Source organism: Leopardus geoffroyi, chromosome D2, assembly GCF_018350155.1.
Source record: "Leopardus geoffroyi isolate Oge1 chromosome D2, O.geoffroyi_Oge1_pat1.0, whole genome shotgun sequence".
NCBI classification, from domain to species: Eukaryota; Metazoa; Chordata; class Mammalia; order Carnivora; family Felidae; genus Leopardus; species Leopardus geoffroyi.
In genome coordinates, this window is record NC_059334.1 from 72,668,590 (window position 1) to 72,684,495 (window position 15,906).

The 15,906-nt window shown below is 38.3% G+C and overlaps 1 protein-coding gene across 2 annotated transcripts in view; it reads left to right on the top strand.

Annotated features, from left to right (window-relative positions):
• Positions 1–15,906, top strand: part of ATRNL1 (attractin like 1) — a 784,731-nt gene that overhangs the window by 239,086 nt on the left and 529,739 nt on the right. The window lies entirely within an intron of this gene.

Genomic DNA, 15,906 nt, shown 5'->3' on the forward strand with positions numbered 1-15,906 from the left:
ATCATGACCTGGGATGAAGTCAGATGCTCAACTAACTGAACCACCCAGGCACACCCAAAATTAAGCCTTTTAAGATGGCCTTTTTTCAGAGCCTTTAAAATAGAACCCATAGAAGATGTTTGCCTTTGGTATCTTTCTTTTTTTTTTTTTAACATTTATTTATTTTTGAGAGACAGAGTGTGAGTGGGGGAGGGGCAGAGAGAGAGGGAGACACAGAATCTGAAGCAGGTTCCAGGCTCTGAGCTGTTAGTACAGAGCCTGACGTTGGGCTCAAACTCATGGACTGTGAGATCATGACCAGAGCTGAAGTTGGACGCTTAACTGACGAGCCACCCAGCTGCCTCTGTCTTTAGTATCTTTCTAAAAAAAAGAAATACTCTTAAATTTTTGGAAAACACATATATCAAATTTGAATTTTATTTTTATAATTTTCCTCCATATCTTATTAAATAAATAACTCCAATCAAATGTTTTTTGCCTTTCTTTTGAATCTGTCATTGTTAATTAAAATTGTAGTCATTTAAGACTTTCAAGTTGTTCTTATACTTTTCTTCTTTTTCCGTTTTACTAGACATGAACCCACTCTTGTTACTCTGCTTTTAGTAGTTTTATGAATGATTTTTGTCTTTTTATAATTCAGTTGTTAGTGCTCATTTCAGCGGCACATATATTATAATTTAGTTGTTATTCTCAAGATTTATTCTCCCCTTGCCCAAAATTAACCCTAAAAAGCAGCTGTTTGATGTTATTTAAACATTCTTTTTTTCTTATTTAAATATATCATATAATATTAAAATAATTTTTATGGTTCTGAATTGTATATACTTATATTAGATATAAATGTATTTGACACAAATCATAAACTCTAATAAGTATAGAATTATGAAGAAACTAATAAAGATTTTCTAAAACTTTTATATCCAAAGACCTGTTAACCATGGAAAATGATCATTTTGTTTGTTTTTATTTAAAACAAATATGCTATTTGCTGTAGAATTATTTTAAACATTTCAAGGTAGATGATCATGTCTTTGACTAGGCATTTGGGTATCATAGGTTTTTAAGTTCAGAGAAGGTGAGCACAACCATATTTTATTCCTTCTCCACAGTCTCTTAAAAAGGAGGTGAAAGTATAAGATCTTAGGGAAATTCCTATTAAGGAAGGCTGTTTTGGTCTCAGTACCATTGGAAATTAAGTCAGAGTTCTGTGTTCTAATATAGCAGATACTTCTAATATTTTGCTGAATATTAGTGTTCATAAGCAGGCCACCTTCTTGGTCTGTGCATTTGCACAGGGCTTCATGCTTAGAAGGGCATCATGCTTGGGTTAATGCATTGCTTTCACCATCTTGAAATTCTTAATAAAATTTTAACAAGAGCCTTACATTTTTATTTTGCATTGCTTCTTGTTTCACTTCCCCCTCCATGAAATATATATCAGGTTCTGGTCATAAACAATAAATATTTTATTTTTGTTCTGAGATTCCAGTATTCCATCAATTAAAACTGACGATTTAAATTTGTACTGTAGTTTTGTATAAATGGTACAATCATTTATAATAATTATCTCTTATGTGATGTGGTACTGTAGTAAGATACTTTTGTTTCCAGATTAGAGAGAGCAGTGTTTTAATTCATGGAACTCATGGGATTATAAGCTTAGAAATACAGAGTTACAGGGTTTGGCATATGTATGAAATAGTAAAACAATAAATTATATAGTTCTGAATGATGAAAGTACATTTTGCCCTAGTTATTATTTATGATTTTTATAAGCAGGGAAAAATTGGAATGTTAATTAGTATAGTATTTTTTAGATGGTCTTTGTAGATAGAATTATATTCATTATTTTTTCTTCATTTTATTTATTTGGCTTTGGAGTGTGGGGCAATGAAAATAGGATCATCATTCTTAAAGCAATTATTTTCTACAGTGTGCATACATTGAAAATGAGGCTCTTGTTAGGAAGCAAAGCTAGCCATTCAAATCACTAAATAATTATTAAATGAGTGCTTGTACTATTAATGAAGATGAATAACACAGTTTTTGCTTAAAGTATGTTTCGGGCTAACAATGGAGACACTAGCCAAAATATAATGTACTAATTTATTGTATTAGTGATTTGAAGTGCTTGTGAACCTCTCCCTCTTCACAGGATAATTTCTTTTTGGCTCTAAGTATGTAGTTGGACATCACATCTTCTTGTGTATTTTTCATAACCTCCTCAAACTGAAATTGGTTCTTTTGCTATGTGCTAATTTTTTCCTTGCATTATCTGTGTACTTGCCTGTATCCTTTGCTAGAATGACATTCTTTGGGGACCATATCATCAGTACCACAATGGAAGGGTTCAGTAAGCTTATTTAATGGAATGGAATGAAGAAAGTGTTGAAGGAGTACTGAAAAGGGAGGGATTAATTCACCCTGGAGGGATTAGGTAAGTTTGAGAAGAGGATACTTGAGCTGAAAATTGAAGGAGGAGGTAGAATGTTCTGGGTATAGAATACAGTGAACAGAAGGGGAAACTACATCAGTAAAGCAAAGAAAGAAGTGAAAATGGAAGTGATTATAGCACTTCCGATTTTTGCTTAAGGACATAGAGAGCTGGAAATAGTACCCATCAGTCCCACCTTTACAGTGAAAGAAAAAAGAGCTGGGCAAACTGAAAATCCATGAGCTTGCTGGAAATCATTGGAGAACTGAGATCACAGGGTAACCAAATGGCCAAAAAAGTAGAAACAGGAGCTTTCAGGGAGAGAGGGGACTGGAACACTGGGTTACCTGGAGCGAAACCAACTGGAAACTTAGGAGAGCTGAGCTGAGCTGAGGTAGTTGATAAATGGCTGTTCGGGTTTGCACTGTTGGAGAGCAGAGCTCCTGAGGGCCACAGGAATTGATAGGGGTCCAAACCCTTTTTAGAGTATCCCCTCTCCCCCAGTGAAGCCCACCAGTTGCTAAAGGAACAAAATGGAGAAAATTTTAAGAATGCATTTCCTGTGGTGTAAGCTGGGGGAAAGGGAGTGGCAGACACAGTTGCCAGGGCTACAGTAATGAGGTCAAAACACTCATTTAAAGGGGCACGACATTATTTATCTTGACAGTTCTCATTCTGGCTCTGACCTAAAAACCGGTTTGGAACTGAGAAATGGTAACTTATAACATGAGTATAATGGAGATATGAACTATAAGATAAACATGTAATGAGTGAGGTGGTATTCTCTATGAAAATTGTGTACTTTTGAGGAGCAACATGCAGACTTCAAAGAAAACACAACATATTATTTTTGAAAAATTTCTCAGTTTTACATGTGAAGGTAACACGTATTTCATTCTGTGAAATACAACTTGATACTGTGAGATTCTCACTTTTCAATGTAATAGTGTAAAGAAGTCAGTAGTAAACTTGTTTTATTTCTTCAGCCTTCTAAAAATCCCTTGTGAAAGAAATTGGTGTTCTTCAGTGGGAAATAATATTCTTTAATAAAATAAAAATAAGTGAAAGAAGTTTTGATAAAATGTTGTGGCAGATACTTATGATGTATCTTGCCACCTCCCTTGGCTGTCATGGTTTCATCAAAGCTATAGTGGACAGTTCCCTGTACTTTTCCGGTATTCCACTAAAGTATGAGAGTCTTTGCGCAGAAACTTTAACACCAGGAAGTTATGGGGGGATAGCTAACTATGATTGTGGACTTGGCTGGCTCTTGTCAACTGCCATAAAGCCTTAAAGAAGAAGCCTTCCATCAACTCAGGGCATACTGCGAACATCAGAAGGCCTTCATGACAACATTTAAAGACCCTTACCTTCTACAGCTAGAGAACAGAGTATGTTGAAACTTATGCCCAGGATTTAATTATAAGGTTGGCTGGCTCTAAATGAAACTGAAAAGTCAACTGTGACAGTTCATCCATGCCAGTCACTGCCTGATGACAAGGAGTGGGAGTTTCAGGTGTACATCAGGGACACTTATAAGTATGACCTCAGAACCCTGAATCCTAGATTCATTCCCTTGAAGACTCCTGGCTGGAAGTCATCCTCTGTCATTTGTCAGAGTAGGGTAGCTTCCCTCTCCCTGGCAACAATGCAAAGATTTCACCTGACCTGATATTTATGCTTTATAAAAACTTGTTTGACCTCCTCCAGAGTGCACCCTGCCTCCACTTATTGTCTCCAAATCAGGAAGAAGTGTCAAGTCTCAAAGTAGCATGACTGGGAAGACACATTCTCTGCTGTAGGTAGGTAAGAGATATTTACCGAAAAAGTTGCAGAGCCTGAGAAATATGCAGAGGCAGGAATCAGCAGTGCATATATGAATGAGAGTGGACCTGGAGGGTATTGGACCAAGGGGCATGAAATATAAGACGGGAGAAGGGAGAATTTACTGATGTGCTCCTATGATTCAGGATTTCATGTCTTCTTGATATACTGGTAGTTGCTGATGGCTCTTTAAAATGTGGGCATGCTGATTGCCTCTAGACCATAGGTTGGGGGATGCTAGAACTATCTTGAAGAAATTTTGAGTATTGGAGTCAGAAAACTCAGTAAGTTGGATTCATTGGAATACATATATAACATATATCAGATAGCCCATTAATGGATTTTATTTTCTTGGAGGTCGTCCAGAACACTTCCTTCATGAAGACAATAAAGAGTAAGGGAAGCTCTGGAGTCTGTGAAACTCAGTGGTAGCTGTTCTCTGTAGGCCATAGTAGAAAATAGAAAATGTTTCCAGTCAGCTGGGCTCCCTAGTGTCAGTGGGTATGTCAGGAATCCAGAATAGTAAAGGCCAGGTGGTTGCACCTTTCCTTAAATGTAGATATAATTACCTTAACAGTTAACAAGACCAAGAGGCCAACAGGGCATGTTGGTTGGCAGGAATTTGTGGTATTGCCCAAGTGAGTTCTGACAGATGAGCTAAATTGACAGCCAACTAGATTATTGTTTGACTTACATTAACAGAAGGGAAACAAACAAACCATGAACCAATAAGCAGAAAGTTGATGTCAGCTGTTCAATGGAAAATTGTGATTCTTCACCCTTTTTTTATGATTCAGATCTGAATCTCTGGTTCCCAGCACCCATCAAATAAAGTTGAGAAAGCACCCATACCATCTCATCAATATACACAGTAAATATTCCTCCAGTTTCTCCAATGGGACCTCAAGCCATTTAGTAGATTATTGGTCACTGGAAAAGGGAATACAGATACTTCTGAAGGGCTTTTGAATAAGGTATTTGAACTCATAGTGATTGCCAACATATTATTAATTTATTCACTTAAAAATCTTTTCAGTATTGTTACTATGTATCTTACGAAGTCATGTTAATATATCCGAAGACACCATTGACAAATTTCATCTTAACTACATGCGAAGAAAAAAAACAAACAAAAAACACATTTCTGGACTGACCCTAAATTAGACTTCTAATCTACTTCCAATTACCAGGAAATACCTAAATTCTAACAAGTCAATAAAGTGTTCTTAAAGTCTTGTACACAGTAAATGTGAAGCTCAGAGTATTTTGGCTGGGCAAAGGAAAACATTAATTTATTAGGTCAATGATTCTCAATGGTAATGAAATAATATTCTTCAGAAGGTTATGGATTTTCATAATTAATTATCTTGAAAATTAGGGAGTGCTCCTGGCATTTAGAGATGAAGAGTCACAGGTCCTTTGTTAAAGTGGAAACTTATGGAGACTAGGTTAAAAATGGAATTTTGGTATAAATCTGTTTAATTGATTATATTAGGTCTGCAGACTCTGATCATTTTCCCTGTCCCTAGTGCATAATTGGATGGATATATGTAGCCTCTTGTGGACCCCTCATATTAGCTTTCTGACCTGTGGAAAAAGAGCCATTAAATTAGACACGGCCATGTGGAGGAAGTCCCTGAAACCCCTTTCATCCACTCTGGTCCCAGTGAAGATGCTAAATCAGAAATTAGAGATCTCATGCTAAAACATGAAATGGAAATAATGAGGAAGTATTATATTTCAAATAGGAGCTGGATCTTTGAGTGGTTAAAATATCGACAAAATTATGATGAAATGTCATAGGAAATGTATTTTCTGTCTTGAAACACCACCACATGTTAAGGCATACATTCAGTTTTTGATATTTTAAAAGAGTTTGGAAACCAGATCATTTCATAGATAATAGGAAATACATGATAGGATGGAAATAGATACAGTAATATAAGAGCCAGAAGAATTGGATTGTAGGCATCTGGGAACATTTTAAGTGCTGAAAAATAATTGACAACTCATGGGTAAATAATTTTAATATGTAATTTCTACCACAAAGATTTTGTATTGTAGTTCTACAGATTTTTAAGAATATATATATGATATAAATAATATAATTTTAGTAACTTTGTTAATGAATTACAGGGCTGTTAATAAGTTGATACTAGTAATATGTAGTTGTTAGTCTATTAAAAGGAGTCTCAGATACTCTGTAGACACATGGTGTGCTCAGAGATGCGTGTTGTGGTTGCCATATACAGCATAGCTATTGGTGATGAAGTTTTCTGAACTCGTGAACACATTTTTGTTAAATTCTGATCAGAATTGTATAGCATGTGTTTTCAACTTACACGGTAGTTGCATTTCTAGAAGATTCAGTGTATGTTGTAAACATGCAAAAGCTACTCTGAGTTTATATGTAAAATGGACTTAAGTTCTAGGCTTAGATAATTATGAACAAAAACTTGTTCATTTGCCATGTTGTTCAAAAGGTATGTGGGATTTGGATCAATTGTATTTTGTTGTTTTATGGAGTTGCCTTGTACATTCAGTATGTCTACTATCCTTGGCATCCCTTTTGGGCCCTTTTAGTAAGTTCCATTAGAATCCATAATTATGGAGATAAATAATTGCTACCCTTACATTTACCTCCATTGAGAACCACTTACCTAATCAATTTGTGTTTTTCTTTAGCCAAAGAACTTTTGTTGTTTCATTTATTGCACGTAAGATCTTAGAGCAATTTGCTGACTTCTGGAGAAAATTATATATATTAGTACTGTTATTATATAATTATACATATGATAGTGCCATTAAATGTTGTGTTGTTAGAATAATCAAAATTGATGCGTTGATCCAGAATCATATTTTACTTTTTATCCACAATAAACTGAAGATTAAATTTCTCAAAGACATTTGGAATTATAATTATCTGAGATAATGACACTATTACTAAACAAAATCTTTTAATTTAGTAAATTAATTAATAAATGAATATCTTTTTTCCTTATAGTCTTTTCTCTTTGCTGATTGTAGCTTTTTCATAGCAACTTATGTTAGGCTGATGACACTGGTTCTCAAAATTAGTGTGAAAAAGAAATCTTCAGGAATATGGTGATTTAAATTCTAGGCTGAGGACCAAAAATTTGCTTTATTGCAAGTATTATAGGTGACTGTGAAATAATAGTCCTTGATGCACTTTGACATATATGGCGTTAGGAGGATAGTCTTCCTGAGTACTTTTTTCCTCCCTAGTTTACCTTTAGGCCAGGAATATCTAAGATTATTAACCATTTTTCCATTTTGTTCCTGTTTCATCATATCTGGTCTTCTCTTCTCTTCTCTTCTCTTCTCTTCTCTTCTCTTCTCTTTTCTTTTCTTTTCTTTTCTTTCTTTTTTTTTTAATGGGAGGGAGGCAGAGGATAATGCTAATGCCTTTTCCATTTTAGGAAGATCACAAACTTGTGCCTTCTATTCTAAACTAATTTCTAGCACAAAGCAGGGCCTTTATTTATTATTATTTTTTAATATATGAAATTTATTGTCAAATTGGTTTCCATACAACACCCAGTGCTCATCCCAAAAGGTGCCCTCCTCAATACCCATCACCCACCCTGTCCTCCCTCCCACCCCCCATCAACCCTCAGTTTGTTCTCAGTTTTTAACAGTCTCTTATGCTTTGGCTCTCTCCCACTCTAACCTCTTTTTTTTTTTTCTTTTCCTTCCCCTCCCCCATGGGTTTCTGTTAAGTTTCTCAGGATCCACATAAGAGTGAAACCATATGGTATCTGTCTTTCTCTGTATGGCTTATTTCACTTAGCATCACACTCTCCAGTTCCATCCACCTTGCTACAAAAGGCCATATTTCATTTTTTCTCATTGCCACGTAGTATTCCATTGTGTATATAAACCACAATTTCTTTATCCATTCATCAGTTGATGGACATTTAGGCTCTTTCCATAATTTGGCTATTGTTGAGAGTGCTGCTATAAACATTGGGGTACAAGTGCCCCTATGCATCAGTACTCCTGTATCCCTTGGATAAATTCCTAGCAGTGCTATTGCTGGGTCATAGGGTAGGTCTATTTTTAATTTTCTGAGGAACCTCCACACTGCTTTCCAGAGCGGCTGCACCAATTTGCATTCCCACCAACAGTGCAAGAGGGTTCCCGTTTCTCCACATCCTCTCCAGCATCTATAGTCTCCTGATTTGTTCATTTTGGCCACTCTGACTGGCATGAGGTGATATCTGAGTGTGATTTTGATTTGTATTTCCCTGATAAGGAGCGACGTTGAACATCTTTTCATGTGCCTGTTGGCCATCTGGATGTCTTCTTTAGAGAAGTGTCTATTCATGTTTTCTGCCCATTTCTTCACTGGGTTATTTGTTTTTCGGGTGTGGAGTTTGGTGAGCTCTTTATAGATTTTGGATACTAGCCCTTTGTCCGATATGTCATTTGCAAATATCTTTTCCCATTCCGTTGGTTGCCTTTTAGTTTTGTTGGTTGTTTCCTTTGCTGTGCAGAAGCTTTTTATCTTCATAAGGTCCCAGTAATTCACTTTTGCTTTTAATTCCCTTGCCTTTGGGGATGTGTCGAGTAAGAGATTGCTACGGCTGAGGTCAGAGAGGTCTTTTCCTGCTTTCTCCTCTAAGGTTTTGATGGTTTCCTGTCTCACATTCAGGTCCTTTATCCATTTTGAGTTTATTTTTGTGAATGGTGTGAGAAAGTGGTCTAGTTTCAACCTTCTGCATGTTGCTGTCCAGTTCTCCCAGCACCATTTGTTAAAGAGACTGTCTTTTTTTCCATTGGATGTTCTTTCCTGGTTTGTCAAAGATGAGTTGGCCATACGTTTGTGGGTCTAGTTCTGGGGTTTCTATTCTATTCCATTGGTCTATGTGTCTGTTTTTGTGCCAATACCATGCTGTCTTGATGATTACAGCTTTGTATTAGAGGCTAAAGTCTGGGATTGTGATGCCTCCTGCTTTGGTCTTCTTTTTCAAAATTACTTTGGCTATTCGGGGCCTTTTGTGGTTCCATATGAATTTTAGGATTGCTTGTTCTAGTTTCGAGAAGAATGCTGATGCAATTTTGATTGGGATTGCATTGAATGTGTAGATAGCTTTGGGTAGTATTGACATTTTGACAATATTTATTCTTCCAATCCATGAGCAGGGAATGTCTTTCCATTTCTTTAAATCTTCTTCAGTTACCTTCATAAGCTTTCTATAGTTTTCAGCATACAGATCCTTTACATCTTTGGTTAGATTTATTCCTAGGTATTTTATGCTTCTTGGTGCAATTGTGAATGGGATCAGTTTCTTTATTTGTCTTTCTGTTGCTTCGTTGTTAGTGTATAAGAATGCAACTGATTTCTGTACGTTGATTTTGTATCCTGCAACTTTGCTGAATTCATGTATCAGTTCTAGCAGACTTTTGGTGGAGTCTGTCGGATTTTCCACGTATAATATCATGTCATCTGCAAAAAGCGAAAGGTTGACTTCATCTTTGCCAATTTTGATGCCTTTGATTTCCTTTTGTTGTCTGATTGCTGATGCTAGAACTTCCAGCACTATGTTAAACAACAGCGGTGAGAGTGGGCATCCCTGTCGTGTTCCTGATCTCAGGGAAAAAGCTCTCAGTTTTTCCCCATTGAGGATGATGTTAGCTGTGGGCTTTTCATAAATGGCTTTTATGATCTTTAAGTATGTTCCTTCTATTCCGACTTTCTCAAGGGTTTTTATTAAGAAAGGGTGCTGGATTTTGTCAAAGGCCTTTTCTGCGTCGATTGACAGGATCATATGGTTCTTCTCTTTTTTTTTTGTTAATGTGATGTATCACGTTGATTGATTTGCGAATGTTGAACCAGCCCTGCATCCCAGGAATGAATCCCACTTGATCATGGTGGATAATTCTTTTTATATGCCGTTGAATTCGATTTGCTAGTATCTTATTGAGAATATTTGCATCCATATTCATCAGGGATATTGGCCTGTAGTTCTCTTTTTTTACTGGGTCTCTGTCTGGTTTAAGAATCAAAGTAATACTGGGTTCATAGAATGAGTCTGGAAGTTTTCCTTCCCTTTCTATTTCTTGGAATAGCTTGAGAAGGATAGGTATTATCTCTGCTTTAAACGTCTGGTAGAAGTGCCCTGGGAAGCCATCTGGTTCTGGACTCTTATTTGTTGGGAGATTTTTGATAACCGATTCAATTTCTTCACTGGTTATGGGTCTGTTCAAGCTTTCTATTTCCTCCTGATTGAGTTTTGGAAGAGTGTGGGTGTTCAGGAATTTGTCCATTTCTTCCAGGTTGTCCAATTTGTTGGCGTATAATTTTTCATAGTATTCCCTGATAATTGTTTGTATCTCTGAGGGATTGGTTGTAATCATTCCATTTTCATTCATGATTTTATCTATTTGGGTCATCTCCCTTTTCTTTTTGAGAAGCCTGGCTAGAGGTTTGTCAATTTTGTTTATTTTTTCAAAAAACCAACTCTTGGTTTCGTTGATCTGCTCTACAGTTTTTTTAGATTCTATATTGTTTATTTCTGCTCTGATCTTTATTATTTCTCTTCTTCTGCTGGGTTTAGGCTGCCTTGTTGTTCTGCTTCTATTTCCTTTAGGTGTGCTGTTAGATTTTGTATTTGGGATTTTTCATGTTTCTTGAGATAGGCCTGGATAGCAATGTATTTTCCTCTCAGGACTGCCTTCGCTGTGTCCCAAAGCGTTTGGATTGTTGTATTTTCATTTTCGTTTGTTTCCATATATTTTTTAATTTCTTCTCTAATTGCCTGGTTGACCCACTCATTCGTTAGTAGGGTGTTTTTTAACCTCCATGCTTTTGGAGGTTTTCCAGACTTTTTCCCGTGGTTGATTTCAAGCTTCATAGCATTGTGGTCTGAAAGTATGCATGGTATAATTTCAATTCTTGTAAACTTATGAAGGGCTGTTTTGTGACCCAGTATATGATCTATCTTGGAGAATGTTCCATGTGCACTCGAGAAGAAAGTATATTCTGTTGCTTTGGGATGCAGAGTTCTAAGTATGTCTGTCAAGTCCATCTGATCCAATGTCTCATTCAGGGCCCTTGTTTCTTTATTGACCATGTGTCTAGATGATCTATCCATTTCTGTAAGTGGGGTGTTAAAGTCCCCTGCAATTACCACATTCTTATCAATAAGGTTGCTTATGTTTGTGAGTAATTGTTTTATATATTTGGGGGCTCTGGTATTCGGCGCATAGACATTTATAATTGTTAGCTCTTCCTGATGGATAGACCCTGTAATTATTATATAATGCCCTTCTTCATCTCTTGTTACAGACTTTAATTTAAAGTCTAGTTTGTCTGATATAAGTATGGCTACTCCAGCTTTCTTTTGGCTTCCAGTAGCATGATAAATAGTTCTCCATCCCCTCACTCTCAATCTAAAGGTGTCCTCAGGTCTAAAATGAGTCTCTTGTAGACAGCAAATAGATGAGTCTTGTTTTTTCATCCATTCTGATACCCTATGTCTTTTGGTTGGCGCATTTAATCCATTTACATTCAGTGTTATTATAGAAAGATATGGGTTTAGAGTCATTGTGATGTCTGTATGTTTTATGCTTGTAGTGATGTCTCTGGTACTTTGTCTCACAGGATCCCCCTTAGGATCTCTTGTAGGGCTGGTTTACTGGTGACAAATTCCTTCAGTTTTTGTTTGTTTGGGAAGACCTTTATCTCTCCTTCTATTCTAAATGACAGACTTGCTGGATAAAGGATTCTTGGCTGTATATTTTTCCTGTTTAGCACACTGAAAATCTCGTGCCAATTCTTTCTGGCCTGCCAAGTTTCAAAAGAGAGATCAGTCACGAGTCTTATAGGTCTCCCTTTATATGTGAGGGCACGTTTACCCCTTGCTGCTTTCAGAATTTTCTCTTTATCCTTGTATTTTGCCAGTTTCACTATGATATGTCGTGCAGAAGATCGATTCAAGTTCCGTCTGAAGGGAGTTCTCTGTGCCTCTTGGATTTCAATGCCTTTTTCCTTCCCCAGTTCAGGGAAGTTCTCAGCTATAATTTCTTCAAGTACCCCTTCAGCACCTTTCCCTCTCTCTTCCTCCTCTGGGATACCAATTATATGTATATTATTTCTTTTTAGTGTATCACTTAGTTCTCTAATTTTCCCCTCATACTCCTGGATTTTTTTAATCTCTTTCTCTCAGCTTCCTCTTTTTCCATAACTTTATCTTCTAGTTCACCTATTCTCTCCTCTGCCTCTTCAATCCGAGCTGTCGTCGTTTCCATTTTGGTTTGCATTTCGTTTAAAGCGCTTTTCAGCTCCTCATGACTGTGCCTTAGTCCCTTGATCTCTGTTGCAAGAGATTCTCTGCTGTCCTCTATACTGTTTTCAAGCCCAGCGATTAATTTTATGACTATTATTCTAAATTCACTTTCTGTTATATTATTTAAATCCTTTTGATCAGTTCATTAGCTGTTGTTATTTCCTGGAGATTCTTCTGAGGGGAATTCTTCCACTTGGTCATTTTGGATAGTCCCTGGCGTGGTGAGGACCTGCAGGGCACTTCCCCTGTGCTGTGGTATATAACTGGAGTTGGTGGGCGGAGTCGCAGTCAGACCTGATGTCTGCCCCCGGCCCACTGCTGGGGCCACAGTCAGACTGGTGTGTGCCTTCTCTTCCCCTCTCCTAGGGGTGGGATTCACTGTGGGGTGGCGTGGCCCGTCTGGGCTACCTGCACACTGCCAGGCTTGTGATGCTGGGGATCTGGCGTATTAGCTGGGGTGGGTAGGCAAGGTGCACGGGGGCAGGAGGGGCAGGTTTAGTTCACTTCTCCTTAGGTGATCCACTTCAAATTTTTTTTTTTTTTCAACGTTTATTTATTTTTGGGTAAGAGAGAGACAAAGCATGAACGGGGGAGGGGCAGAGAGAGAGGGAGACACAGAATCGGAAACAGGCTCCAGGCTCTGAGCCATCAGCCCAGAGCCCGATGCGGGGCTCGAACTCACGGACCGCGAGATTGTGACCTGGCTGAAGTCGGACGCTTAACCGACTGCGCCACCCAGGCGCCCCAAGGTGATCCCCTTCAGGAGGGGCCCTGTGGTAGCGGGAGGGAGGGAGTCAGATACGCTGCCGGCGTTTTGGCTCCACAGAAGCACAGAGTTGGGTGTTTGCGCGGAATGAGCAATTTCCCTGGCAGGAACTGGTTCCCTTTGGGATTTTGGCTGGGTGATGGGTGGGGGAGATGGCGCTGGCGAGCGCCTTTGTTCCCCGCCAAGCTGAGCTCTGTCGTCGGGGGCTCAGCAGCTCTCCCTCCCTTTGTCCTCCAGCCTTTCCGCTTTCTGAGCAGAACTGTTAACTTATGACCTCCCAGACGCTAAGTCGCGCTTGCTGTCGGAACACAGTCCGTCAGGCCCCTCCGCTTTTGCCAGCCAGACTCCGGGGCTCTGCTTGGCCGGCGAGCCGCCCCTCCGCCCCGGCTCCCTCCCGCCAGTCCGTGGAGCGCGCACCGCCTCGCCGTCCTTCCTACCCTCTTCCGTGGGCCTCTCGTCTGCGCTTGGCTCCGGAGACTCCGTTCTGCTAATCCTCTGGCGGTTTTTCTGGGTTATTTAGGCAGGTGTAGGTGGAATCTAAGTGATCAGCAGGACGCGCGGTGAGCCCAGCGTCCTCCTATGCCGCCATCTTCCCTAAATTACCAAAGCAGGGGCTTTAAAAACAAATATAAATGAATATAACTTAGGACTTTTGTTTTCTCCGATTTCTCTAGTCATTTTTAAAAGTCTTCTATATTGGGAATGGGGAAATATAATACCTGTTTCATCACTGTGCCCTAATATACATTAAGGAATCATTTGCTGTACAACCTACCTCTTTGTACTGTGTTGCACTGTATCTAATTTGCATATGGTTACCAGCTTCATAAACACAAGTGGATAAACATCTGATGAATATAATCTTCAAATACTAACACTAAATATCATTAAATTTTTCTCACTCATTTTTGCCCACTGTAGTCACAACTACTGATAGGGCTAATGGTTTATTTGTGCTGATGAACCAAGCAGCCTTGATATCTAAGATGTAAGATATTTGAGGAACACCTATGCTTGCTTTATTTCAAAAACATTTATTCGAGTGAGAGACTGTAAGGGCATAAATCTCAGAATATCCGTTGAGAAAGCAGGTTATCAATTCAGTTTAAGCTTGCCCAATGTGAAGACAGATTTGGTATTATTCACCTCCCAGCTCCCCAGGAAGGTGCTCTCCTGGTAAAAAGTCCAGCTTGAGTAAAAACAACTCTATGTCATGAGAATGTTTGAGTTCTTCTGGAGTTTGTCTTCCTGAATTTAAAACTTCTGATTTTTAGGGACATACTTTCAAATCTATTATCTCTGCCATTAAGTCCTTTCTAAGCCCCCAGAACTGTACTAGATAGAATTTCATTTAGTTGTCAATCTAAACACAACTAGGTTCTGTTTCCTAGTTACTATTGGTTAGGCTGGAGGTCATGTAATTGGGTTCTGACCAATAAACATTTGACCAGTGTCCATTACTCCAGGCCTCGCCCCTAAGAAGCTCTTGTGTCATGCATCCTCTTTTCCCTGTCCAGTAGTTCAGTGGAGAGAGGAAGATGAGAACCCGAACGATGGCAGAGTGCAGCAATAGTGCTGGTCCTGGAAGACTCCCTGCAGCCAGACATCTTCCCCAACTGCACCCCTTCTACACTGGATTGTGCCTTAAGCGACAATCAAAGTTTTATTGTGTAAAATTACTGAGATTTTAAGGTAGTTTTTTATAGAAGTAAGCATACCCTTCCATGAGTAATTACTATTCCCTTGGCATCTTGCTTGGCATCCTTAATTACAGCACTTTCAATTGAATTACCTTAAATGACCTATTCATTAAGTGTGACTTGTGGTATTAGTTTAGTGAATTGTCTGTGAGGTGTTTGGGTTAATTTGCTTATCCCTGTTCATCTCTTAAAGCTTTTGTACACTCTTCCATCCCTTTTATAGGAGTTATTCTCATTGAAGGCTGTCTCTTAGAAGAGTTCAGCATAGTTTGATCTCGAGTTTGATTATTGCATTGACATAAGGCATAGAAAAGTTAAGTGGTTTTAATTCTAGATGGTCAGAATAGGGCTCAATACATACAGTATTGTTGGGATGTTGGTATAAAAGAAGTGTGCAGTAGGAGCAGAGTATCAAATTAAGGTGTAGGATATACTAATTATAAATTGGAAACAATTACAAAAAGAAACAAACAAATACCAAAGAAAGAAAATATAGTATAAACTTTCAGTTTATTTTGGTCAGTCTTCTATATTTATTATTAAAAATTATCTCAGAATATCAGAGAATGAAATGAATACCTTCTAGTATGTTTCAACTTAAACTTCTATGAAGAAATTAATTACAGTAAATTTCCACATTTTAATGTGGAGAATATATCTGGTGTATATGTAGATGTTTTATCAAAATATGGATGCATTTCAAATGCATGTATGCTTTAAGATGAAGAATTACTGCTAGGAATGCCTTGGTGGCTCAGTTGGTTAAGCATCCAACCCTTGATTTTGGCTCAGGTCATGATTTCTCACGGTTCTTGAGATTGAGCCCTGTGTAGGGCTTTGCACGGACAGTGTGGAGCCTGCTTTGGATTC